Genomic DNA, 25470 nt, shown 5'->3' with positions numbered 1-25470 from the left:
GTTTGCTACAATGCCTTTTCTGAAACGTTGTCTCCCTCTGCTGGAACACTGACTTCTTTCATTTAATGCCTGCAGACTATAAAAGAGAAACCAACCCAAAAAGTTTGGTTGATTAGTCTGTGGCATTCTTTTAAACTGTTGCTTATGGCGGTCTCTGTGAGCTTCTCAGTGACATTCAGCCATCCAGGTATCCCGCCTGCAGTAGACGGAATGTGGCAATGGAACGCTGGCTGCGCGTGTCATAATAGGCTCTGAGCCTTTATATACCTGCGCACAGCAGCAGCCACCTTCAGTCTGCTGCTGGACAGCCAGCAGCAGCAGGAGAGGTAATTAATCAGCAACCCTCCTGCTAAGGGTAGACAGCTGCTCGTTCCACCCCCCCCCCCCGCCTTAATTGGTTCTCCTCCCTTCCAACGGTGTTGAGGCGGGTGGGAACAGCCGGGGGTTGAGGGTACTGTGCTAAAAGAGGTGGAGTTATGCAGATCTAAAACGCGTGGATTGCAGCAGCAGCAAGCCGAAAAGTGCAGGCATGTGAGGGATCTAGAGGTTGACAGCATGTCTTCTTAACGGGAGTCCAGGTGGCCATCTCCACAAATGGACTTTTCAGAATCCTTGGGTGGCACCGTAGTCGGAAACCAATTCTGGTTATCGCTTCTCGGCCTTTTGGCTAAGATCAAGTGTAGTATCTGTTCTTATCAGTTTAATATCTGATACGTCCCCTATCTGGGGACCATATATTAAATGGATTTTTAGAACAGGGAGATGGAAAAAGAGCTTGCTCTGTCCACTCCACGCATTGACCTGGTATTGCAGTATCTCCAGGACCGGTGCACCCCTTCTTTAATGCAGTTTCTAAAATCAGAAAGAATTGAATTCAATGCTTTTTGTTCATTTTGCTTGTTTGTCGGATTTTGGGATGGACTCTTTGGCTTTGCTTTTCTTCTCCTCATTGGATTTTTCATGTTAAAAGTTGCAGAAGCCAGATGACAAGCTCATTTTGGTTCAACTTCAGCAACTGTGCATTGCATTGCCATGTAATGTAATGTAATGCAATGCTATCTATCTAGCTCTCCCTCTATACTTCCTTTTGGATAAACAGACATATTAGGCAAGCATTTTGGAGCTTTCACCTAAATAACTACAGGTGGTGAGATAAGCTGCACAATATAATTGACCTTTCAGTATATTGTTGCACACACACCATCTATTTAGCAAATGCCCTTGTTATCAACAGCAGCCTTTTAAACTCACCTGAGCTAACAGGTATGTGAGCTGGTTACTCTGCTGCGCTTAAAATTTCTTTTTTGGTTTGCTACAATGCCTTTTCTGAAACGTTGTCTCCCTCTGCTGGAACACTGACTTCTTTCATTTAATGCCTGCAGACTATAAAAGAGAAACCAACCCAAAAAGTTTGGTTGATTAGTCTGTGGCATTCTTTTAAACTGTTGCTTATGGCGGTCTCTGTGAGCTTCTCAGTGACATTCAGCCATCCAGGTATCCCGCATGCAGTAGACGGAATGTGGCAATGGAACGCTGGCTGCGCGTGTCATAATAGGCTCTGAGCCTTTATATACCTGCGCACAGCAGCAGCCACCTTCAGTCTGCTGCTGGACAGCCAGCAGCAGCAGCAGCAGGAGAGGTAATTAATCAGCAACCCTCCGGCTAAGGGTAGACAGCTGCTCGTTCCACCCCCCCCCCCCGCCATAATTGGTTCTCCTCCCTTCCAACGGTGTTGAGGCGGGTGGGAACAGCCGGGGGTTGAGGGTACTGTGCTAAAAGAGGTGGAGTTATGCAGATCTAAAACGCGTGGATTGCAGCAGCAGCAAGCCGAAAAGTGCAGGCATGTGAGGGATCTAGAGGTTGACAGCATGTCTTCTTAACGGGAGTCCAGGTGGCCATCTCCACAAATGGACTTTTCAGAATCCTTGGGTGGCACCGTAGTCGGAAACCAATTCTGGTTATCGCTTCTCGGCCTTTTGGCTAAGATCAAGTGTAGTATCTGTTCTTATCAGTTTAATATCTGATACGTCCCCTATCTGGGGACCATATATTAAATGGATTTTTAGAACAGGGAGATGGAAAAAGAGCTTGCTCTGTCCACTCCACGCATTGACCTGGTATTGCAGTATCTCCAGGACCGGTGCACCCCTTCTTTAATGCAGTTTCTAAAATCAGAAAGAATTGAATTCAATGCTTTTTGTTCATTTTGCTTGTTTGTCGGATTTTGGGATGGACTCTTTGGCTTTGCTTTTCTTCTCCTCATTGGATTTTTCATGTTAAAAGTTGCAGAAGCCAGATGACAAGCTCATTTTGGTTCAACTTCAGCAACTGTGCATTGCATTGCCATGTAATGTAATGTAATGCAATGCTATCTATCTAGCTCTCCCTCTATACTTCCTTTTGGATAAACAGACATATTAGGCAAGCATTTTGGAGCTTTCACCTAAATAACTACAGGTGGTGAGATAAGCTGCACAATATAATTGACCTTTCAGTATATTGTTGCACACACACCATCTATTTAGCAAATGCCCTTGTTATCAACAGCAGCCTTTTAAACTCACCTGAGCTAACAGGTATGTGAGCTGGTTACTCTGCTGCGCTTAAAATTTCTTTTTTGGTTTGCTACAATGCCTTTTCTGAAACGTTGTCTCCCTCTGCTGGAACACTGACTTCTTTCATTTAATGCCTGCAGACTATAAAAGAGAAACCAACCCAAAAAGTTTGGTTGATTAGTCTGTGGCATTCTTTTAAACTGTTGCTTATGGCGGTCTCTGTGAGCTTCTCAGTGACATTCAGCCATCCAGGTATCCCGCCTGCAGTAGACGGAATGTGGCAATGGAACGCTGGCTGCGCGTGTCATAATAGGCTCTGAGCCTTTATATACCTGCGCACAGCAGCAGCCACCTTCAGTCTGCTGCTGGACAGCCAGCAGCAGCAGCAGGAGAGGTAATTAATCAGCAACCCTCCTGCTAAGGGTAGACAGCTGCTCGTTCCACCCCCCCTCCCCCGCCTTAATTGGTTCTCCTCCCTTCCAACGGTGTTGAGGCGGGTGGGAACAGCCGGGGGTTGAGGGTACTGTGCTAAAAGAGGTGGAGTTATGCAGATCTAAAACGCGTGGATTGCAGCAGCAGCAAGCCGAAAAGTGCAGGCATGTGAGGGATCTAGAGGTTGACAGCATGTCTTCTTAACGGGAGTCCAGGTGGCCATCTCCACAAATGGACTTTTCAGAATCCTTGGGTGGCACCGTAGTCGGAAACCAATTCTGGTTATCGCTTCTCGGCCTTTTGGCTAAGATCAAGTGTAGTATCTGTTCTTATCAGTTTAATATCTGATACGTCCCCTATCTGGGGACCATATATTAAATGGATTTTTAGAACAGGGAGATGGAAAAAGAGCTTGCTCTGTCCACTCCACGCATTGACCTGGTATTGCAGTATCTCCAGGACCGGTGCACCCCTTCTTTAATGCAGTTTCTAAAATCAGAAAGAATTGAATTCAATGCTTTTTGTTCATTTTGCTTGTTTGTCGGATTTTGGGATGGACTCTTTGGCTTTGCTTTTCTTCTCCTCATTGGATTTTTCATGTTAAAAGTTGCAGAAGCCAGATGACAAGCTCATTTTGGTTCAACTTCAGCAACTGTGCATTGCATTGCCATGTAATGTAATGTAATGCAATGCTATCTATCTAGCTCTCCCTCTATACTTCCTTTTGGATAAACAGACATATTAGGCAAGCATTTTGGAGCTTTCACCTAAATAACTACAGGTGGTGAGATAAGCTGCACAATATAATTGACCTTTCAGTATATTGTTGCACACACACCATCTATTTAGCAAATGCCCTTGTTATCAACAGCAGCCTTTTAAACTCACCTGAGCTAACAGGTATGTGAGCTGGTTACTCTGCTGCGCTTAAAATTTCTTTTTTGGTTTGCTACAATGCCTTTTCTGAAACGTTGTCTCCCTCTGCTGGAACACTGACTTCTTTCATTTAATGCCTGCAGACTATAAAAGAGAAACCAACCCAAAAAGTTTGGTTGATTAGTCTGTGGCATTCTTTTAAACTGTTGCTTATGGCGGTCTCTGTGAGCTTCTCAGTGACATTCAGCCATCCAGGTATCCCGCATGCAGTAGACGGAATGTGGCAATGGAACGCTGGCTGCGCGTGTCATAATAGGCTCTGAGCCTTTATATACCTGCGCACAGCAGCAGCCACCTTCAGTCTGCTGCTGGACAGCCAGCAGCAGCAGCAGCAGGAGAGGTAATTAATCAGCAACCCTCCGGCTAAGGGTAGACAGCTGCTCGTTCCACCCCCCCCCCCCCGCCATAATTGGTTCTCCTCCCTTCCAACGGTGTTGAGGCGGGTGGGAACAGCCGGGGGTTGAGGGTACTGTGCTAAAAGAGGTGGAGTTATGCAGATCTAAAACGCGTGGATTGCAGCAGCAGCAAGCCGAAAAGTGCAGGCATGTGAGGGATCTAGAGGTTGACAGCATGTCTTCTTAACGGGAGTCCAGGTGGCCATCTCCACAAATGGACTTTTCAGAATCCTTGGGTGGCACCGTAGTCGGAAACCAATTCTGGTTATCGCTTCTCGGCCTTTTGGCTAAGATCAAGTGTAGTATCTGTTCTTATCAGTTTAATATCTGATACGTCCCCTATCTGGGGACCATATATTAAATGGATTTTTAGAACAGGGAGATGGAAAAAGAGCTTGCTCTGTCCACTCCACGCATTGACCTGGTATTGCAGTATCTCCAGGACCGGTGCACCCCTTCTTTAATGCAGTTTCTAAAATCAGAAAGAATTGAATTCAATGCTTTTTGTTCATTTTGCTTGTTTGTCGGATTTTGGGATGGACTCTTTGGCTTTGCTTTTCTTCTCCTCATTGGATTTTTCATGTTAAAAGTTGCAGAAGCCAGATGACAAGCTCATTTTGGTTCAACTTCAGCAACTGTGCATTGCATTGCCATGTAATGTAATGTAATGCAATGCTATCTATCTAGCTCTCCCTCTATACTTCCTTTTGGATAAACAGACATATTAGGCAAGCATTTTGGAGCTTTCACCTAAATAACTACAGGTGGTGAGATAAGCTGCACAATATAATTGACCTTTCAGTATATTGTTGCACACACACCATCTATTTAGCAAATGCCCTTGTTATCAACAGCAGCCTTTTAAACTCACCTGAGCTAACAGGTATGTGAGCTGGTTACTCTGCTGCGCTTAAAATTTCTTTTTTGGTTTGCTACAATGCCTTTTCTGAAACGTTGTCTCCCTCTGCTGGAACACTGACTTCTTTCATTTAATGCCTGCAGACTATAAAAGAGAAACCAACCCAAAAAGTTTGGTTGATTAGTCTGTGGCATTCTTTTAAACTGTTGCTTATGGCGGTCTCTGTGAGCTTCTCAGTGACATTCAGCCATCCAGGTATCCCGCCTGCAGTAGACGGAATGTGGCAATGGAACGCTGGCTGCGCGTGTCATAATAGGCTCTGAGCCTTTATATACCTGCGCACAGCAGCAGCCACCTTCAGTCTGCTGCTGGACAGCCAGCAGCAGCAGCAGGAGAGGTAATTAATCAGCAACCCTCCTGCTAAGGGTAGACAGCTGCTCGTTCCACCCCCCCTCCCCCGCCTTAATTGGTTCTCCTCCCTTCCAACGGTGTTGAGGCGGGTGGGAACAGCCGGGGGTTGAGGGTACTGTGCTAAAAGAGGTGGAGTTATGCAGATCTAAAACGCGTGGATTGCAGCAGCAGCAAGCCGAAAAGTGCAGGCATGTGAGGGATCTAGAGGTTGACAGCATGTCTTCTTAACGGGAGTCCAGGTGGCCATCTCCACAAATGGACTTTTCAGAATCCTTGGGTGGCACCGTAGTCGGAAACCAATTCTGGTTATCGCTTCTCGGCCTTTTGGCTAAGATCAAGTGTAGTATCTGTTCTTATCAGTTTAATATCTGATACGTCCCCTATCTGGGGACCATATATTAAATGGATTTTTAGAACAGGGAGATGGAAAAAGAGCTTGCTCTGTCCACTCCACGCATTGACCTGGTATTGCAGTATCTCCTGGACCGGTGCACCACTTCTTTAATGCAGTTTCTAAAATCAGAAAGAATTGAATTCAATGCTTTTTGTTCATTTTGCTTGTTTGTCGGATTTTGGGATGGACTCTTTGGCTTTGCTTTTCTTCTCCTCATTGGATTTTTCATGTTAAAAGTTGCAGAAGCCAGATGACAAGCTCATTTTGGTTCAACTTCAGCAACTGTGCATTGCATTGCCATGTAATGTAATGTAATGCAATGCTATCTATCTAGCTCTCCCTCTATACTTCCTTTTGGATAAACAGACATATTAGGCAAGCATTTTGGAGCTTTCACCTAAATAACTACAGGTGGTGAGATAAGCTGCACAATATAATTGACCTTTCAGTATATTGTTGCACACACACCATCTATTTAGCAAATGCCCTTGTTATCAACAGCAGCCTTTTAAACTCACCTGAGCTAACAGGTATGTGAGCTGGTTACTCTGCTGCGCTTAAAATTTCTTTTTTGGTTTGCTACAATGCCTTTTATGAAACGTTGTCTCCCTCTGCTGGAACACTGACTTCTTTCATTTAATGCCTGCAGACTATAAAAGAGAAACCAACCCAAAAAGTTTGGTTGATTAGTCTGTGGCATTCTTTTAAACTGTTGCTTATGGCGGTCTCTGTGAGCTTCTCAGTGACATTCAGCCATCCAGGTATCCCGCCTGCAGTAGACGGAATGTGGCAATGGAACGCTGGCTGCGCGTGTCATAATAGGCTCTGAGCCTTTATATACCTGCGCACAGCAGCAGCCACCTTCAGTCTGCTGCTGGACAGCCAGCAGCAGCAGCAGCAGGAGAGGTAATTAATCAGCAACCCTCCTGCTAAGGGTAGACAGCTGCTCGTTCCACCCCCCCCCCCGCCTTAATTGGTTCTCCTCCCTTCCAACGGTGTTGAGGCGGGTGGGAACAGCCGGGGGTTGAGGGTACTGTGCTAAAAGAGGTGGAGTTATGCAGATCTAAAACGCGTGGATTGCAGCAGCAGCAAGCCGAAAAGTGCAGGCATGTGAGGGATCTAGAGGTTGACAGCATGTCTTCTTAACGGGAGTCCAGGTGGCCATCTCCACAAATGGACTTTTCAGAATCCTTGGGTGGCACCGTAGTCGGAAACCAATTCTGGTTATCGCTTCTCGGCCTTTTGGCTAAGATCAAGTGTAGTATCTGTTCTTATCAGTTTAATATCTGATACGTCCCCTATCTGGGGACCATATATTAAATGGATTTTTAGAACAGGGAGATGGAAAAAGAGCTTGCTCTGTCCACTCCACGCATTGACCTGGTATTGCAGTATCTCCAGGACCGGTGCACCCCTTCTTTAATGCAGTTTCTAAAATCAGAAAGAATTGAATTCAATGCTTTTTGTTCATTTTGCTTGTTTGTCGGATTTTGGGATGGACTCTTTGGCTTTGCTTTTCTTCTCCTCATTGGATTTTTCATGTTAAAAGTTGCAGAAGCCAGATGACAAGCTCATTTTGGTTCAACTTCAGCAACTGTGCATTGCATTGCCATGTAATGTAATGTAATGCAATGCTATCTATCTAGCTCTCCCTCTATACTTCCTTTTGGATAAACAGACATATTAGGCAAGCATTTTGGAGCTTTCACCTAAATAACTACAGGTGGTGAGATAAGCTGCACAATATAATTGACCTTTCAGTATATTGTTGCACACACACCATCTATTTAGCAAATGCCCTTGTTATCAACAGCAGCCTTTTAAACTCACCTGAGCTAACAGGTATGTGAGCTGGTTACTCTGCTGCGCTTAAAATTTCTTTTTTGGTTTGCTACAATGCCTTTTCTGAAACGTTGTCTCCCTCTGCTGGAACACTGACTTCTTTCATTTAATGCCTGCAGACTATAAAAGAGAAACCAACCCAAAAAGTTTGGTTGATTAGTCTGTGGCATTCTTTTAAACTGTTGCTTATGGCGGTCTCTGTGAGCTTCTCAGTGACATTCAGCCATCCAGGTATCCCGCCTGCAGTAGACGGAATGTGGCAATGGAACGCTGGCTGCGCGTGTCATAATAGGCTCTGAGCCTTTATATACCTGCGCACAGCAGCAGCCACCTTCAGTCTGCTGCTGGACAGCCAGCAGCAGCAGCAGCAGGAGAGGTAATTAATCAGCAACCCTCCTGCTAAGGGTAGACAGCTGCTCGTTCCACCCCCCCCGCCTTAATTGGTTCTCCTCCCTTCCAACGGTGTTGAGGCGGGTGGGAACAGCCGGGGGTTGAGGGTACTGTGCTAAAAGAGGTGGAGTTATGCAGATCTAAAACGCGTGGATTGCAGCAGCAGCAAGCCGAAAAGTGCAGGCATGTGAGGGATCTAGAGGTTGACAGCATGTCTTCTTAACGGGAGTCCAGGTGGCCATCTCCACAAATGGACTTTTCAGAATCCTTGGGTGGCACCGTAGTCGGAAACCAATTCTGGTTATCGCTTCTCGGCCTTTTGGCTAAGATCAAGTGTAGTATCTGTTCTTATCAGTTTAATATCTGATACGTCCCCTATCTGGGGACCATATATTAAATGGATTTTTAGAACAGGGAGATGGAAAAAGAGCTTGCTCTGTCCACTCCACGCATTGACCTGGTATTGCAGTATCTCCAGGACCGGTGCACCCCTTCTTTAATGCAGTTTCTAAAATCAGAAAGAATTGAATTCAATGCTTTTTGTTCATTTTGCTTGTTTGTCGGATTTTGGGATGGACTCTTTGGCTTTGCTTTTCTTCTCCTCATTGGATTTTTCATGTTAAAAGTTGCAGAAGCCAGATGACAAGCTCATTTTGGTTCAACTTCAGCAACTGTGCATTGCATTGCCATGTAATGTAATGTAATGCAATGCTATCTATCTAGCTCTCCCTCTATACTTCCTTTTGGATAAACAGACATATTAGGCAAGCATTTTGGAGCTTTCACCTAAATAACTACAGGTGGTGAGATAAGCTGCACAATATAATTGACCTTTCAGTATATTGTTGCACACACACCATCTATTTAGCAAATGCCCTTGTTATCAACAGCAGCCTTTTAAACTCACCTGAGCTAACAGGTATGTGAGCTGGTTACTCTGCTGCGCTTAAAATTTCTTTTTTGGTTTGCTACAATGCCTTTTCTGAAACGTTGTCTCCCTCTGCTGGAACACTGACTTCTTTCATTTAATGCCTGCAGACTATAAAAGAGAAACCAACCCAAAAAGTTTGGTTGATTAGTCTGTGGCATTCTTTTAAACTGTTGCTTATGGCGGTCTCTGTGAGCTTCTCAGTGACATTCAGCCATCCAGGTATCCCGCCTGCAGTAGACGGAATGTGGCAATGGAACGCTGGCTGCGCGTGTCATAATAGGCTCTGAGCCTTTATATACCTGCGCACAGCAGCAGCCACCTTCAGTCTGCTGCTGGACAGCCAGCAGCAGCAGCAGCAGGAGAGGTAATTAATCAGCAACCCTCCTGCTAAGGGTAGACAGCTGCTCGTTCCACCCCCCCCGCCTTAATTGGTTCTCCTCCCTTCCAACGGTGTTGAGGCGGGTGGGAACAGCCGGGGGTTGAGGGTACTGTGCTAAAAGAGGTGGAGTTATGCAGATCTAAAACGCGTGGATTGCAGCAGCAGCAAGCCGAAAAGTGCAGGCATGTGAGGGATCTAGAGGTTGACAGCATGTCTTCTTAACGGGAGTCCAGGTGGCCATCTCCACAAATGGACTTTTCAGAATCCTTGGGTGGCACCGTAGTCGGAAACCAATTCTGGTTATCGCTTCTCGGCCTTTTGGCTAAGATCAAGTGTAGTATCTGTTCTTATCAGTTTAATATCTGATACGTCCCCTATCTGGGGACCATATATTAAATGGATTTTTAGAACAGGGAGATGGAAAAAGAGCTTGCTCTGTCCACTCCACGCATTGACCTGGTATTGCAGTATCTCCAGGACCGGTGCACCCCTTCTTTAATGCAGTTTCTAAAATCAGAAAGAATTGAATTCAATGCTTTTTGTTCATTTTGCTTGTTTGTCGGATTTTGGGATGGACTCTTTGGCTTTGCTTTTCTTCTCCTCATTGGATTTTTCATGTTAAAAGTTGCAGAAGCCAGATGACAAGCTCATTTTGGTTCAACTTCAGCAACTGTGCATTGCATTGCCATGTAATGTAATGTAATGCAATGCTATCTATCTAGCTCTCCCTCTATACTTCCTTTTGGATAAACAGACATATTAGGCAAGCATTTTGGAGCTTTCACCTAAATAACTACAGGTGGTGAGATAAGCTGCACAATATAATTGACCTTTCAGTATATTGTTGCACACACACCATCTATTTAGCAAATGCCCTTGTTATCAACAGCAGCCTTTTAAACTCACCTGAGCTAACAGGTATGTGAGCTGGTTACTCTGCTGCGCTTAAAATTTCTTTTTTGGTTTGCTACAATGCCTTTTCTGAAACGTTGTCTCCCTCTGCTGGAACACTGACTTCTTTCATTTAATGCCTGCAGACTATAAAAGAGAAACCAACCCAAAAAGTTTGGTTGATTAGTCTGTGGCATTCTTTTAAACTGTTGCTTATGGCGGTCTCTGTGAGCTTCTCAGTGACATTCAGCCATCCAGGTATCCCGCCTGCAGTAGACGGAATGTGGCAATGGAACGCTGGCTGCGCGTGTCATAATAGGCTCTGAGCCTTTATATACCTGCGCACAGCAGCAGCCACCTTCAGTCTGCTGCTGGACAGCCAGCAGCAGCAGCAGCAGCAGGAGAGGTAATTAATCAGCAACCCTCCTGCTAAGGGTAGACAGCTGCTCGTTCCACCCCCCCCCCGCCTTAATTGGTTCTCCTCCCTTCCAACGGTGTTGAGGCGGGTGGGAACAGCCGGGGGTTGAGGGTACTGTGCTAAAAGAGGTGGAGTTATGCAGATCTAAAACGCGTGGATTGCAGCAGCAGCAAGCCGAAAAGTGCAGGCATGTGAGGGATCTAGAGGTTGACAGCATGTCTTCTTAACGGGAGTCCAGGTGGCCATCTCCACAAATGGACTTTTCAGAATCCTTGGGTGGCACCGTAGTCGGAAACCAATTCTGGTTATCGCTTCTCGGCCTTTTGGCTAAGATCAAGTGTAGTATCTGTTCTTATCAGTTTAATATCTGATACGTCCCCTATCTGGGGACCATATATTAAATGGATTTTTAGAACAGGGAGATGGAAAAAGAGCTTGATCTGTCCACTCCACGCATTGACCTGGTATTGCAGTATCTCCAGGACCGGTGCACCCCTTCTTTAATGCAGTTTCTAAAATCAGAAAGAATTGAATTCCATGCTTTTTGTTCATTTTTCTTGTTTGTCGGATTTTGGGATGGACTCTTTGGCTTTGCTTTTCTTCTCCTCATTGGATTTTTCATGTTAAAAGTTGCAGAAGCCAGATGACAAGCTCATTTTGGTTCAACTTCAGCAACTGTGCATTGCATTGCCATGTAATGTAATGTAATGCAATGCTATCTATCTAGCTCTCCCTCTATACTTCCTTTTGGATAAACAGACATATTAGGCAAGCATTTTGGAGCTTTCACCTAAATAACTACAGGTGGTGAGATAAGCTGCACAATATAATTGACCTTTCAGTATATTGTTGCACACACACCATCTATTTAGCAAATGCCCTTGTTATCAACAGCAGCCTTTTAAACTCACCTGAGCTAACAGGTATGTGAGCTGGTTACTCTGCTGCGCTTAAAATTTCTTTTTTGGTTTGCTACAATGCCTTTTCTGAAACGTTGTCTCCCTCTGCTGGAACACTGACTTCTTTCATTTAATGCCTGCAGACTATAAAAGAGAAACCAACCCAAAAAGTTTGGTTGATTAGTCTGTGGCATTCTTTTAAACTGTTGCTTATGGCGGTCTCTGTGAGCTTCTCAGTGACATTCAGCCATCCAGGTATCCCGCCTGCAGTAGACGGAATGTGGCAATGGAACGCTGGCTGCGCGTGTCATAATAGGCTCTGAGCCTTTATATACCTGCGCACAGCAGCAGCCACCTTCAGTCTGCTGCTGGACAGCCAGCAGCAGCAGCAGGAGAGGTAATTAATCAGCAACCCTCCTGCTAAGGGTAGACAGCTGCTCGTTCCACCCCCCCCCCGCCTTAATTGGTTCTCCTCCCTTCCAACGGTGTTGAGGCGGGTGGGAACAGCCGGGGGTTGAGGGTACTGTGCTAAAAGAGGTGGAGTTATGCAGATCTAAAACGCGTGGATTGCAGCAGCAGCAAGCCGAAAAGTGCAGGCATGTGAGGGATCTAGAGGTTGACAGCATGTCTTCTTAACGGGAGTCCAGGTGGCCATCTCCACAAATGGACTTTTCAGAATCCTTGGGTGGCACCGTAGTCGGAAACCAATTCTGGTTATCGCTTCTCGGCCTTTTGGCTAAGATCAAGTGTAGTATCTGTTTGGCTAAGATCAAGTGTAGTATCTTTTGAAAAGGCAGTTTGTCCTTGGGCTGCCCTAGTAAATTGATGCATATTACACACTGGTTTGGTGCACCTGTTAGTACGCCAGGTGGCTCATAGAGTTATCTGATGGAAAACATGGCCCTCCAGGATCGAAGTCACTAGGCTGGGTAAGTGTGAGTGCTTTGGAGCAATGTGCCCCAGGAGTAGGCGCCCTGGTGGGAGTCCAAGCTTACTGGGACTGGGAACCCCAGAAAGACTTGGCTTCGTAGCACGCCGCACCTTTGCCAATCATACTTTCTGAGCAACCCCCCCTATTCCTGGCCTCCGGGCTAGGAAGGGGAATTTTTATAAACCCGGTCGGAGGTCCGGTCAGCTTTGGGCTGAGAAACCAACACAGGCTCCAGCTCCACTAGGGTGGCAGCCTAGATGGAAGCTGGGAGCACGAAAACGGCTCTTCTCCGGCTTCGGCTAGGGAGAGCATCGGAGATCCCTGACCCTCGCTGTGGCCTTCTGGCTCGGAGGGATGGGGATGGTTTATTGGGGACCCTCTCCTCCGGGAAGGGTCCACATGAATCCTCGCCTCGTGCGCTGTTTTGGTGTGACTTCGGTCACATTTTTCAGTGCCTTGGATGCAGCTTCAATCAAAAAATCTGTTCTTATGAGTTTAATATCTGATACGTCCCCTATCTGGGGACCATATATTAAATGGATTTTTAGAACAGGGAGATGGAAAAAGAGCTTGCTCTGTCCACTCCACGCATTGACCTGGTATTGCAGTATCTCCAGGACCGGTGCACCCCTTCTTTAATGCAGTTTCTAAAATCAGAAAGAATTGAATTCAATGCTTTTTGTTCATTTTGCTTGTTTGTCGGATTTTGGGATGGACTCTTTGGCTTTGCTTTTCTTCTCCTCATTGGATTTTTCATGTTAAAAGTTGCAGAAGCCAGATGACAAGCTCATTTTGGTTCAACTTCAGCAACTGTGCATTGCATTGCCATGTAATGTAATGTAATGCAATGCTATCTATCTAGCTCTCCCTCTATACTTCCTTTTGGATAAACAGACATATTAGGCAAGCATTTTGGAGCTTTCACCTAAATAACTACAGGTGGTGAGATAAGCTGCACAATATAATTGACCTTTCAGTATATTGTTGCACACACACCATCTATTTAGCAAATGCCCTTGTTATCAACAGCAGCCTTTTAAACTCACCTGAGCTAACAGGTATGTGAGCTGGTTACTCTGCTGCGCTTAAAATTTCTTTTTTGGTTTGCTACAATGCCTTTTCTGAAACGTTGTCTCCCTCTGCTGGAACACTGACTTCTTTCATTTAATGCCTGCAGACTATAAAAGAGAAACCAACCCAAAAAGTTTGGTTGATTAGTCTGTGGCATTCTTTTAAACTGTTGCTTATGGCGGTCTCTGTGAGCTTCTCAGTGACATTCAGCCATCCAGGTATCCCGCCTGCAGTAGACGGAATGTGGCAATGGAACGCTGGCTGCGCGTGTCATAATAGGCTCTGAGCCTTTATATACCTGCGCACAGCAGCAGCCACCTTCAGTCTGCTGCTGGACAGCCAGCAGCAGCAGCAGCAGGAGAGGTAATTAATCAGCAACCCTCCTGCTAAGGGTAGACAGCTGCTCGTTCCAACCCCCCCCCCCCCCGCCTTAATTGGTTCTCCTCCCTTCCAACGGTGTTGAGGCGGGTGGGAACAGCCGGGGGTTGAGGGTACTGTGCTAAAAGAGGTGGAGTTATGCAGATCTAAAACGCGTGGATTGCAGCAGCAGCAAGCCGAAAAGTGCAGGCATGTGAGGGATCTAGAGGTTGACAGCATGTCTTCTTAACGGGAGTCCAGGTGGCCATCTCCACAAATGGACTTTTCAGAATCCTTGGGTGGCACCGTAGTCGGAAACCAATTCTGGTTATCGCTTCTCGGCCTTTTGGCTAAGATCAAGTGTAGTATCTGTTCTTATCAGTTTAATATCTGATACGTCCCCTATCTGGGGACCATATATTAAATGGATTTTTAGAACAGGGAGATGGAAAAAGAGCTTGCTCTGTCCACTCCACGCATTGACCTGGTATTGCAGTATCTCCAGGACCGGTGCACCCCTTCTTTAATGCAGTTTCTAAAATCAGAAAGAATTGAATTCAATGCTTTTTGTTCATTTTGCTTGTTTGTCGGATTTTGGGATGGACTCTTTGGCTTTGCTTTTCTTCTCCTCATTGGATTTTTCATGTTAAAAGTTGCAGAAGCCAGATGACAAGCTCATTTTGGTTCAACTTCAGCAACTGTGCATTGCATTGCCATGTAATGTAATGTAATGCAATGCTATCTATCTAGCTCTCCCTCTATACTTCCTTTTGGATAAACAGACATATTAGGCAAGCATTTTGGAGCTTCCACCTAAATAACTACAGGTGGTGAGATAAGCTGCACAATATAATTGACCTTTCAGTATATTGTTGCACACACACCATCTATTTAGCAAATGCCCTTGTTATCAACAGCAGCCTTTTAAACTCACCTGAGCTAACAGGTATGTGAGCTGGTTACTCTGCTGCGCTTAAAATTTCTTTTTTGGTTTGCTACAATGCCTTTTCTGAAACGTTGTCTCCCTCTGCTGGAACACTGACTTCTTTCATTTAATGCCTGCAGACTATAAAAGAGAAACCAACCCAAAAAGTTTGGTTGATTAGTCTGTGGCATTCTTTTAAACTGTTGCTTATGGCGGTCTCTGTGAGCTTCTCAGTGACATTCAGCCATCCAGGTATCCCGCCTGCAGTAGACGGAATGTGGCAATGGAACGCTGGCTGCGCGTGTCATAATAGGCTCTGAGCCTTTATATACCTGCGCACAGCAGCAGCCACCTTCAGTCTGCTGCTGGACAGCCAGCAGCAGCAGCAGCAGGAGAGGTAATTAATCAGCAACCCTCCTGCTAAGGGTAGACAGCTGCTCGTTCCACCCCCCCCCCCCGCCTTAATTGGTTCTCCTCCCTTCCAACGGTGTTGAGGCGGGTGGGAACAGCCGGGGGTTGAGGGTACTGTGCTAAAAGAGGTGGAGTTATGCAGATCTAAAACGCGTGGATTGCAGCAGCAGCAAGCCGAAAAGTGCAGGCATGTGAGGGATCTAGAGGTTGACAGCATGTCTTCTTAACGGGAGTCCAGGTGGCCATCTCCACAAATGGACTTTTCAGAATCCTTGGGTGGCACCGTAGTCGGAAACCAATTCTGGTTATCGCTTCTCGGCCTTTTGGCTAAGATCAAGTGTAGTATCTGTTCTTATCAGTTTAATATCTGATACGTCCGCTATCTGGGGACCATATATTAAATGGATTTTTAGAACAGGGAGATGGAAAAAGAGCTTGCTCTGTCCACTCCACGCATTGACCTGGTATTGCAGTATCTCCAGGACCGGTGCACCCCTTCTTTAATGCAGTTTCTAAAATCAGAAAGAATTGAATTCAATGCTTTTTGTTCATTTTGCTTGTTTGTCGGATTTTGGGATGGACTCTTTGGCTTTGCTTTTCTTCTCCTCATTGGATTTTTCATGTTAAAAGTTGCAGAAGCCAGATGACAAGCTCATTTTGGTTCAACTTCAGCAACTGTGCATTGCATTGCCATGTAATGTAATGTAATGCAATGCTATCTATCTAGCTCTCCCTCTATACTTCCTTTTGGATAAACAGACATATTAGGCAAGCATTTTGGAGCTTTCACCTAAATAACTACAGGTGGTGAGATAAGCTGCACAATATAATTGACCTTTCAGTATATTGTTGCACACACACCATCTATTTAGCAAATGCCCTTGTTATCAACAGCAGCCTTTTAAACTCACCTGAGCTAACAGGTATGTGAGCTGGTTACTCTGCTGCGCTTAAAATTTCTTTTTTGGTTTGCTACAATGCCTTTTCTGAAACGTTGTCTCCCTCTGCTGGAACACTGACTTCTTTCATTTAATGCCTGCAGACTATAAAAGAGAAACCAACCCAAAAAGTTTGGTTGATTAGTCTGTGGCATTCTTTTAAACTGTTGCTTATGGCGGTCTTTGTGAGCTTCTCAGTGACATTCAGCCATCCAGGTATCCCGCCTGCAGTAGACAGAATGTGGCAATGGAACGCTGGCTGCGCGTGTCATAATAGGCTCTGAGCCTTTATATACCTGCGCACAGCAGCAGCCACCTTCAGTCTGCTGCTGGACAGCCAGCAGCAGCAGCAGCAGGAGAGGTAATTAATCAGCAACCCTCCTGCTAAGGGTAGACAGCTGCTCGTTCCACCCCCCCCCCCCCCCGCCTTAATTGGTTCTCCTCCCTTCCAACGGTGTTGAGGCGGGTGGGAACAGCCCGGGGTTGAGGGTACTGTGCTAAAAGAGGTGGAGTTATGCAGATCTAAAACGCGTGGATTGCAGCAGCAGCAAGCCGAAAAGTGCAGGCATGTGAGGGATCTAGAGGTTGACAGCATGTCTTCTTAACGGGAGTCCAGGTGGCCATCTCCACAAATGGACTTTTCAGAATCCTTGGGTGGCACCGTAGTCGGAAACCAATTCTGGTTATCGCTTCTCGGCCTTTTGGCTAAGATCAAGTGTAGTATCTGTTCTTATCAGTTTAATATCTGATACGTCCACTATCTGGGGACCATATATTAAATGGATTTTTAGAACAGGGAGATGGAAAAAGAGCTTGCTCTGTCCACTCCACGCATTGACCTGGTATTGCAGTATCTCCAGGACCGGTGCACCCCTTCTTTAATGCAGTTTCTAAAATCAGAAAGAATTGAATTCAATGCTTTTTGTTCATTTTGCTTGTTTGTCGGATTTTGGGATGGACTCTTTGGCTTTGCTTTTCTTCTCCTCATTGGATTTTTCATGTTAAAAGTTGCAGAAGCCAGATGACAAGCTCATTTTGGTTCAACTTCAGCAACTGTGCATTGCATTGCCATGTAATGTAATGTAATGCAATGCTATCTATCTAGCTCTCCCTCTATACTTCCTTTTGGATAAACAGACATATTAGGCAAGCATTTTGGAGCTTTCACCTAAATAACTACAGGTGGTGAGATAAGCTGCACAATATAATTGACCTTTCAGTATATTGTTGCACACACACCATCTATTTAGCAAATGCCCTTGTTATCAACAGCAGCCTTTTAAACTCACCTGAGCTAACAGGTATGTGAGCTGGTTACTCTGCTGCGCTTAAAATTTCTTTTTTGGTTTGCTACAATGCCTTTTCTGAAACGTTGTCTCCCTCTGCTGGAACACTGACTTCTTTCATTTAATGCCTGCAGACTATAAAAGAGAAACCAACCCAAAAAGTTTGGTTGATTAGTCTGTGGCATTCTTTTAAACTGTTGCTTATGGCGGTCTTTGTGAGCTTCTCAGTGACATTCAGCCATCCAGGTATCCCGCCTGCAGTAGACAGAATGTGGCAATGGAACGCTGGCTGCGCGTGTCATAATAGGCTCTGAGCCTTTATATACCTGCGCACAGCAGCAGCCACCTTCAGTCTGCTGCTGGACAGCCAGCAGCAGCAGCAGCAGGAGAGGTAATTAATCAGCAACCCTCCTGCTAAGGGTAGACAGCTGCTCGTTCCACCCCCCCCCCCCGCCTTAATTGGTTCTCCTCCCTTCCAACGGTGTTGAGGCGGGTGGGAACAGCCCGGGGTTGAGGGTACTGTGCTAAAAGAGGTGGAGTTATGCAGATCTAAAACGCGTGGATTGCAGCAGCAGCAAGCCGAAAAGTGCAGGCATGTGAGGGATCTAGAGGTTGACAGCATGTCTTCTTAACGGGAGTCCAGGTGGCCATCTCCACAAATGGACTTTTCAGAATCCTTGGGTGGCACCGTAGTCGGAAACCAATTCTGGTTATCGCTTCTCGGCCTTTTGGCTAAGATCAAGTGTAGTATCTGTTCTTATCAGTTTAATATCTGATACGTCCACTATCTGGGGACCATATATTAAATGGATTTTTAGAACAGGGAGATGGAAAAAGAGCTTGCTCTGTCCACTCCACGCATTGACCTGGTATTGCAGTATCTCCAGGACCGGTGCACCCCTTCTTTAATGCAGTTTCTAAAATCAGAAAGAATTGAATTCAATGCTTTTTGTTCATTTTGCTTGTTTGTCGGATTTTGGGATGGACTCTTTGGCTTTGCTTTTCTTCTCCTCATTGGATTTTTCATGTTAAAAGTTGCAGAAGCCAGATGACAAGCTCATTTTGGTTCAACTTCAGCAACTGTGCATTGCATTGCCATGTAATGTAATGTAATGCAATGCTATCTATCTAGCTCTCCCTCTATACTTCCTTTTGGATAAACAGACATATTAGGCAAGCATTTTGGAGCTTTCACCTAAATAACTACAGGTGGTGAGATAAGCTGCACAATATAATTGACCTTTCAGTATATTGTTGCACACACACCATCTATTTAGCAAATGCCCTTGTTATCAACAGCAGCCTTTTAAACTCACCTGAGCTAACAGGTATGTGAGCTGGTTACTCTGCTGCGCTTAAAATTTCTTTTTTGGTTTGCTACAATGCCTTTTCTGAAACGTTGTCTCCCTCTGCTGGAACACTGACTTCTTTCATTTAATGCCTGCAGACTATAAAAGAGAAACCAACCCAAAAAGTTTGGTTGATTAGTCTGTGGCATTCTTTTAAACTGTTGCTTATGGCGGTCTTTGTGAGCTTCTCAGTGACATTCAGCCATCCAGGTATCCCGCCTGCAGTAGACAGAATGTGGCAATGGAACGCTGGCTGCGCGTGTCATAATAGGCTCTGAGCCTTTATATACCTGCGCACAGCAGCAGCCACCTTCAGTCTGCTGCTGGACAGCCAGCAGCAGCAGCAGCAGGAGAGGTAATTAATCAGCAACCCTCCTGCTAAGGGTAGACAGCTGCTCGTTCCACCCCCCCCCCCGCCTTAATTGGTTCTCCTCCCTTCCAACGGTGTTGAGGCGGGTGGGAACAGCCCGGGGTTGAGGGTACTGTGCTAAAAGAGGTGGAGTTATGCAGATCTAAAACGCGTGGATTGCAGCAGCAGCAAGCCGAAAAGTGCAGGCATGTGAGGGATCTAGAGGTTGACAGCATGTCTTCTTAACGGGAGTCCAGGTGGCCATCTCCACAAATGGACTTTTCAGAATCCTTGGGTGGCACCGTAGTCGGAAACCAATTCTGGTTATCGCTTCTCGGCCTTTTGGCTAAGATCTTGTATCTGGTCAGAAGGATCCTAGAGTGTCTCCCCCTCGGCCTTGCAGCATCGCCACTTAGGTGGCTTAAGCTGCCTGCTGCTATTGGGGGGGGTCCAGAGGAAACGAGAGGTGATAATGGGCGTCAAGATTCGCTATGCCGGGACCGATGATATTCGGGTCAAAAATGCTTTTCGCATTGATATTGAGGAGTCAAGGAGGAATTTCTTTAACCTGCGGTTCTTGGTGGAAGTCGTCATCTTCAAGATTTTGAATGTTGGTCGTGGAGACATCATTTGTCTACAGGAGTTCCCAAAGAATGGCCGGTACGTTTTGGTCCTTGATCGTATGGCAGCTTGCCAGAATCTTTTCAAGACTCTAAAGGATCAGCAAGCCTTGGATCATCCGGCTCTTGAAGGGCTTACATTCACGGTATTGTATACTAAGGGGGAAGTGCCAGTTGTTGTGTTTATGCACAACCCCCTTGTGGATGTGGAGGACATTACTAGATTCCTGAACCGTCATTGCAGCTATGTGTCCTACTCACACAAGGTGAGGAATGAGGTGGGCTTGTGGACTGGCAAACACAAGTTTTTTGTACGGTTCCAGGAAGACCCCCAGGGACCTGGGGGTATCCACTACCCTCCCCTCAGTTTTGCCATCGGGAGGGATAGAGGGTATATGTATTTTCCCGGTGCTCCGCGTTTTTGCAGGAAGTGTAAATCCTTTGGACACTACCAAGAGGACTGCACGGTGGAGAAGTTTTGTGGGAAATGCAATAAAGAAGGTCATCTGGCAATGGAATGTACTAACTCCATGGTCTGTAATGCGTGTGGGGAGGAGGGACACGCTTTCAAGGACTGTCCCCATCGTTCCAGGTCATATGCAGAGGCCGTGTCCCCACGTCCTAGTACTGCCGCCACTATTGGTGAGGCGATTGAGGCAGTAAGGGACTTCATGGAAGTGATGGAGGAAGCACCTGATCCTGCTGGTGGAAGCGCTGTTGAGATGGAGCCTGCAGATATGTCAATTCTGCTTGATGTGAGTGGTGAGGGAGAAGTGAGCGGTTCACTCTCCACAACGCCGGTGTTGGCTTTGGAAAGCTCAGAGGCCATTCAAGAAGGTGGTGGTGGCCAGGGTGACTTCACCGGGGCTGTGGTGAGGCCCCCTGATGAGGACTCTGATGTGTCTTCTGCAAAGAAGTTCCGACCAGATATTTCACCTGCCAGTATTGGGAGCATCAGCCCCTTAAGTGATAGGAGCTATCCCGAGAGCTACAGTGCCTCTCCTAGGAGGTCTTTTTTGGAGGAGGGGGCCAGCATTCTGTGCTTAACATCAGGAATCGAGTTTCAAGACGAGAAAGGTTGACTCTTCGGTGGGGGGTATGTTCTTTTTTACCAAATATGGTTAAAAAATGGGCTCCAACGTGGGCTGTAGTGTACTGTCAGTAAATGTAAGGCTTATAAAATCTAAGCCTAGAAGATTGGCTATACTGGAAGAACTAAAAAATCTTGGAGCAAATATCTACTGTCTGCAAGAGTGCGGAATTGAAGAGTCACCTCCTGAAAAGGACTGGGTATATGGGCATAGCATTTGGTCAGGTTCAATGACAAACAAAAATGATGGTGTGGGGATTTTGTTGGGGAATAGGGATTTAAGTTTTGAAAATTATATGGTGGTGGAGCCAGGTCGTTGTATAATGGCAGTGGTTAAGGGGAGAGGGTGGAGGGTGAAAATTGTTAACGTGTATTGTCCAATTAACAAAGGGGATAGGTTAGCACTATTAGAGAAAATACGTTTTTTTTTGCCTGGAAGGATTCCAATATTATTAGTTGGTGATTTCAATTGTGTTTCTGAAGGGGAAATTGATGTCACGGGTAAGGTCCTTAATCAAATTACATCTGATTTTTCTTTTTTAGATGCAGCGGAATTTTTGAGTAAGCCACCACCGGCCACATATAGAGCTGATAGGGGAGGAATAGTGTCCAGGATTGACCGCATGCTGTATACAAATAGAGGTTTGGTGTGTAAATTTTTTAAACAGCATGTTTTTTCTTTCACAGACCATGAATGTTTGTGGGGTATGTTTGAAGGTGATAAAAAAATGGTGCATGGTGTTGGGGTATGGAAGCTAAATGTTAGGTTGTTAGAGGATGTTAGGGTTATGAGAGACTTCGAAAGTAAGTATGAATGGTGGAGGTCTAGGAAAAATAATTTTGTGGATGTGACTGTATGGTGGGATTGGGTGAAAGTGGAAATTAAGAATTTTTTTAGGAGGTGGGGTTATAAAAAAGCAGCAATTGAAAGAGGCAGATTTAAAGATTTAAATATGAGGATTGAGTGGTTACATAAAATGAGTATGAAAGGAATTGATGTTAGTGATCAACTCAGAGGAGCGAGAGATGAGATGAAGCGTGTTTTGGAAAAGCGTGGGAAGGAAATTATTTTTAGGACGAGAGTTGAGCATTTGGATATGGATGAGAAGTGTACGAGGTACTTTTTTAAAAAAATGTGCAGTAAGAAAGATGAGTTGGATGAGGTTGAAAATGATAATGGTATGACTGTGGTTGGAATGGAAGTGTTGGATGAGGTACATAGTTTCTATAGTAGTTTATTTGAGTCTAAATGGGTGGATGGGGGTTTGAAAGAGCATGTGTTAGGTATGTTGGAGAGTCAGCTTGAATCAGGGGAACGTGAGTGTTTGAGTGAGGATATTGTTTTTGATGAGGTTAAAAAGGCGGTGGATGGTGCGAAAAAGAATAAAACACCTGGGAAAGATGGGTTGCCTGTGGAGTTTTATGTAAAAGCATGGGATGTGATTGGTGTTGATTTTGTGGAGGTATGTCAATATATGTGGATGAATGGTGTACTTTGTAATTCCATGAAAGAAGGAGTAGTTGTTTTACTATATAAGAAGGGTGAGAAAAAGAATTTGCGTAATTGGAGGCCGATTACATTACTCAATGCAGATTACAAAGTCTTTAGCAAAATTCTGGCTAACCGTATGCGTGGGGTGATTGGAAGTGTGGTTGGTGTTGATCAAGTGTGCGCGGTGCCAGGTAGGTGTATGACTGATAACCTCTTGTTGTTGAGGGACGTAATTGGAGATTGTATGTTTAGGAAGGGGAAATGTATGGTTTTTTGTGTGGATTTTGAGAAAGCTTTTGATAGAGTGTCGCATGCGTTTATGTTTGAGGTGTTAGTTAGGATGGGTTTTCCTAGTGTTTTTGTGAAGGCGATAAGGTGTTTGTATGATGGTGTGGTGAGTGAAGTGTTAGTGAATGGATGTTTGAGTGAGAAGGTGTGCATAAAATCAGGGGTCAGGCAGGGGTGTCCGTTGTCCCCTGTCCTGTTTATAAGTGTGATTGAGCCCCTGTTGTGCATGATTCGGAAAGAGAAAGTGATGAATGGTCTTCTAATCCCAGGGAGTGGTGGAAAGACTGTAAAGGTAATGGGGTATATGGACGATGTTGTTGTGGTGAGTGATAATATGGCTGCTATGAATCGAGCAAGGTTGCTTTTAGATTTCTTTTGTGGTGCATCTGGTTTTAGGGTGAATTGGGGGAAGTGTAGCTTTAAGTGTTTTGGGGATTCGAGTGTTAGGATGGATGGTGTGATATGTGAAGAAGGTGCTATTAAGGTTCTGGGGGTGTGGTTTAACAAAGATCTGAAAGGGAATGAGAGTTGGGATGAATGCGGTAAGAGGATTGAACAAAAGTTAAATTTTTGGAGGTTGCGGGACTTGACATTGTCAGGCAAAGTCCTTATTATTAAGTCAGTGATTCTTCCTATGTTACTTTTTGTGTCCGTGGTTTTTCCAGCCCCTTATAGGGGTTTTAGGCGGATTGAGAAGCTAATTTTTACGTTTTATTGGGGAAGTAAGATGGAAAAACTTAAAAGGGAATATTTGTGTAAGTTACGTGAACATGGGGGAATGGATTTCCCAAATTTTGAAATTTGTATTGGTTTAAATTATATTAAAACAGTGGTTGTTCTGTTAGGTAGGGATAACAAGACGGCTTTTATGATTAAATATATGGCTGGATGGATGTTGTTTGGGTTGAAATGGATGAGAAGGGATGCAAGAGTGCCTGTTTCGTTTAAATGTCCAGTGTGGTATGAGTTTGTTGAAAAATTTGTTGTCAAGCATGATTTGTTGGATGTTCCTATGGGTGATTTCAAAGTGATAAGGAATGTAAGGAGAAGGATGCGTGTTAGAGAGTTTGAATGTAACATTAGGGGCTTGAGATCGAGTGAAGCGTTGTGTGTATGGAGGAACCTGAGTATAAAAGGAATATCGAATAGGCAGCGTGATATCGTATGGATGAGTTTGCATGAGATTTTGCCTGTGAGAGAGGTACAGAAGAGGAGGGATCTGATTAGAACAGAGGTATGTCCGAGGGATGGATGTGGGGCGAGTGAAACTGTTATGCATTTGGTTTGGAATTGTGATTATGCTCAGAGTGTTTGGAAGGGAGTGGGTGGTTTATGCAAGGAACTAGCGGGCGTGAATTTTATAAATTGGAGAGTGGTAATGTTTGGGATGGGTGCAAGTAGCCGGGTGAAAGAGAGATTGTTGTGGTTGATAATGGCATGTGTAATAGAAAGTCTGTGGGACGTTAGGAATTTGTGTTTATTTAAAAGGAAAATAATCTCAGTTAATAATTGTGTTAGGATGGTTTTGTCAAGGTTATACATAGTTTATTTATGGGACAGCCGTGGCGGTGGTGGCTTTGATTCAGAAGGTTTTTGGAAAGTCAAAAAATGGAGGTCACTGGTAAAGTACGAGTAAGTCCTTGTTTAAGTGTTGTGATCTGTCTTTTTTTATGATAATGGTATGTTTTACAGTTTTTTGTCCATTCAAAAGGTATTACAACTGTTTCAGTATAAAGTTATAAATATGAAATAAAGAAAGTACCATTATGATGTAAGACTGGGCAACGTAGTATGAGTTTTTATACTATTGATTGTTGCTTGAAAAATTTTACTGAATGGTATAAAAAAAAAAAAAAATCTGTTCTTATCAGTTTAATATCTGATACGTCCCCTATCTGGGGACCATATATTAAATGGATTTTTAGAACAGGGAGATGGAAAAAGAGCTTGCTCTGTCCACTCCACGCATTGACCTGGTATTGCAGTATCTCCAGGACCGGTGCACCCCTTCTTTAATGCAGTTTCTAAAATCAGAAAGAATTGAATTCAATGCTTTTTGTTCATTTTGCTTGTTTGTCGGATTTTGGGATGGACTCTTTGGCTTTGCTTTTCTTCTCCTCATTGGATTTTTCATGTTAAAAGTTGCAGAAGCCAGATGACAAGCTCATTTTGGTTCAACTTCAGCAACTGTGCATTGCATTGCCATGTAATGTAATGTAATGCAATGCTATCTATCTAGCTCTCCCTCTATACTTCCTTTTGGATAAACAGACATATTAGGCAAGCATTTTGGAGCTTTCACCTAAATAACTACAGGTGGTGAGATAAGCTGCACAATATAATTGACCTTTCAGTATATTGTTGCACACACACCATCTATTTAGCAAATGCCCTTGTTATCAACAGCAGCCTTTTAAACTCACCTGAGCTAACAGGTATGTGAGCTGGTTACTCTGCTGCGCTTAAAATTTCTTTTTTGGTTTGCTACAATGCCTTTTCTGAAACGTTGTCTCCCTCTGCTGGAACACTGACTTCTTTCATTTAATGCCTGCAGACTATAAAAGAGAAACCAACCCAAAAAGTTTGGTTGATTAGTCTGTGGCATTCTTTTAAACTGTTGCTTATGGCGGT

The 25470-nt window shown here is 44.8% G+C and overlaps 15 non-coding genes and 1 pseudogene across 15 annotated transcripts; all 16 read left to right on the top strand.

The window, feature by feature from the left end:
- Positions 1 to 647: 647 nt before the first annotated feature.
- LOC141209114 (U2 spliceosomal RNA) lies at positions 648 to 838 on the top strand. The gene has a single exon (XR_012279320.1). It is a non-coding gene; the product is annotated as a U2 spliceosomal RNA (small nuclear RNA).
- A 1122-nt stretch (positions 839 to 1960) lies between these two features.
- On the top strand, positions 1961 to 2151 carry LOC141209113 (U2 spliceosomal RNA). Its single transcript, XR_012279319.1, has one exon. It is a non-coding gene; the product is annotated as a U2 spliceosomal RNA (small nuclear RNA).
- Positions 2152 to 3271: 1120 nt separating this feature from the next.
- LOC141209112 (U2 spliceosomal RNA) lies at positions 3272 to 3462 on the top strand. The gene has a single exon (XR_012279318.1). It is a non-coding gene; the product is annotated as a U2 spliceosomal RNA (small nuclear RNA).
- A 1123-nt stretch (positions 3463 to 4585) lies between these two features.
- LOC141209111 (U2 spliceosomal RNA) lies at positions 4586 to 4776 on the top strand. Its single transcript, XR_012279317.1, has one exon. It is a non-coding gene; the product is annotated as a U2 spliceosomal RNA (small nuclear RNA).
- Positions 4777 to 5896: 1120 nt separating this feature from the next.
- LOC141210068 (U2 spliceosomal RNA) lies at positions 5897 to 6087 on the top strand. The gene has a single exon (XR_012280248.1). It is a non-coding gene; the product is annotated as a U2 spliceosomal RNA (small nuclear RNA).
- A 1121-nt stretch (positions 6088 to 7208) lies between these two features.
- On the top strand, positions 7209 to 7399 carry LOC141209109 (U2 spliceosomal RNA). The gene has a single exon (XR_012279314.1). It is a non-coding gene; the product is annotated as a U2 spliceosomal RNA (small nuclear RNA).
- A 1118-nt stretch (positions 7400 to 8517) lies between these two features.
- Positions 8518 to 8708, top strand: LOC141209108 (U2 spliceosomal RNA). The gene has a single exon (XR_012279313.1). It is a non-coding gene; the product is annotated as a U2 spliceosomal RNA (small nuclear RNA).
- Positions 8709 to 9826: 1118 nt separating this feature from the next.
- On the top strand, positions 9827 to 10017 carry LOC141209107 (U2 spliceosomal RNA). The gene has a single exon (XR_012279312.1). It is a non-coding gene; the product is annotated as a U2 spliceosomal RNA (small nuclear RNA).
- Positions 10018 to 11140: 1123 nt separating this feature from the next.
- LOC141210420 (U2 spliceosomal RNA) lies at positions 11141 to 11331 on the top strand. Its single transcript, XR_012280588.1, has one exon. It is a non-coding gene; the product is annotated as a U2 spliceosomal RNA (small nuclear RNA).
- A 1117-nt stretch (positions 11332 to 12448) lies between these two features.
- Positions 12449 to 12590, top strand: LOC141210723 (U2 spliceosomal RNA; annotated as a pseudogene).
- Positions 12591 to 13114: 524 nt separating this feature from the next.
- Positions 13115 to 13296, top strand: LOC141210596 (U2 spliceosomal RNA). The gene has a single exon (XR_012280750.1). It is a non-coding gene; the product is annotated as a U2 spliceosomal RNA (small nuclear RNA).
- Positions 13297 to 14421: 1125 nt separating this feature from the next.
- LOC141209106 (U2 spliceosomal RNA) lies at positions 14422 to 14612 on the top strand. Its single transcript, XR_012279311.1, has one exon. It is a non-coding gene; the product is annotated as a U2 spliceosomal RNA (small nuclear RNA).
- Positions 14613 to 15734: 1122 nt separating this feature from the next.
- LOC141210362 (U2 spliceosomal RNA) lies at positions 15735 to 15925 on the top strand. The gene has a single exon (XR_012280534.1). It is a non-coding gene; the product is annotated as a U2 spliceosomal RNA (small nuclear RNA).
- A 1125-nt stretch (positions 15926 to 17050) lies between these two features.
- Positions 17051 to 17241, top strand: LOC141210326 (U2 spliceosomal RNA). The gene has a single exon (XR_012280498.1). It is a non-coding gene; the product is annotated as a U2 spliceosomal RNA (small nuclear RNA).
- Positions 17242 to 18363: 1122 nt separating this feature from the next.
- On the top strand, positions 18364 to 18554 carry LOC141210325 (U2 spliceosomal RNA). Its single transcript, XR_012280497.1, has one exon. It is a non-coding gene; the product is annotated as a U2 spliceosomal RNA (small nuclear RNA).
- Positions 18555 to 24660: 6106 nt separating this feature from the next.
- Positions 24661 to 24849, top strand: LOC141210592 (U2 spliceosomal RNA). Its single transcript, XR_012280747.1, has one exon. It is a non-coding gene; the product is annotated as a U2 spliceosomal RNA (small nuclear RNA).
- The last annotated feature ends 621 nt before the right edge of the window (positions 24850 to 25470 follow it).

Source organism: Phyllobates terribilis, unplaced genomic scaffold (assembly GCF_046119375.1).
Source record: "Phyllobates terribilis strain yellow unplaced genomic scaffold, ASM4611937v1 Scaffold_169__1_contigs__length_4117513, whole genome shotgun sequence".
Taxonomy (NCBI): domain Eukaryota; kingdom Metazoa; phylum Chordata; class Amphibia; order Anura; family Dendrobatidae; genus Phyllobates; species Phyllobates terribilis.
Note: the sequence above shows the minus strand (reverse complement) of the source record. Positions and strands in the feature narration are given on the sequence as shown.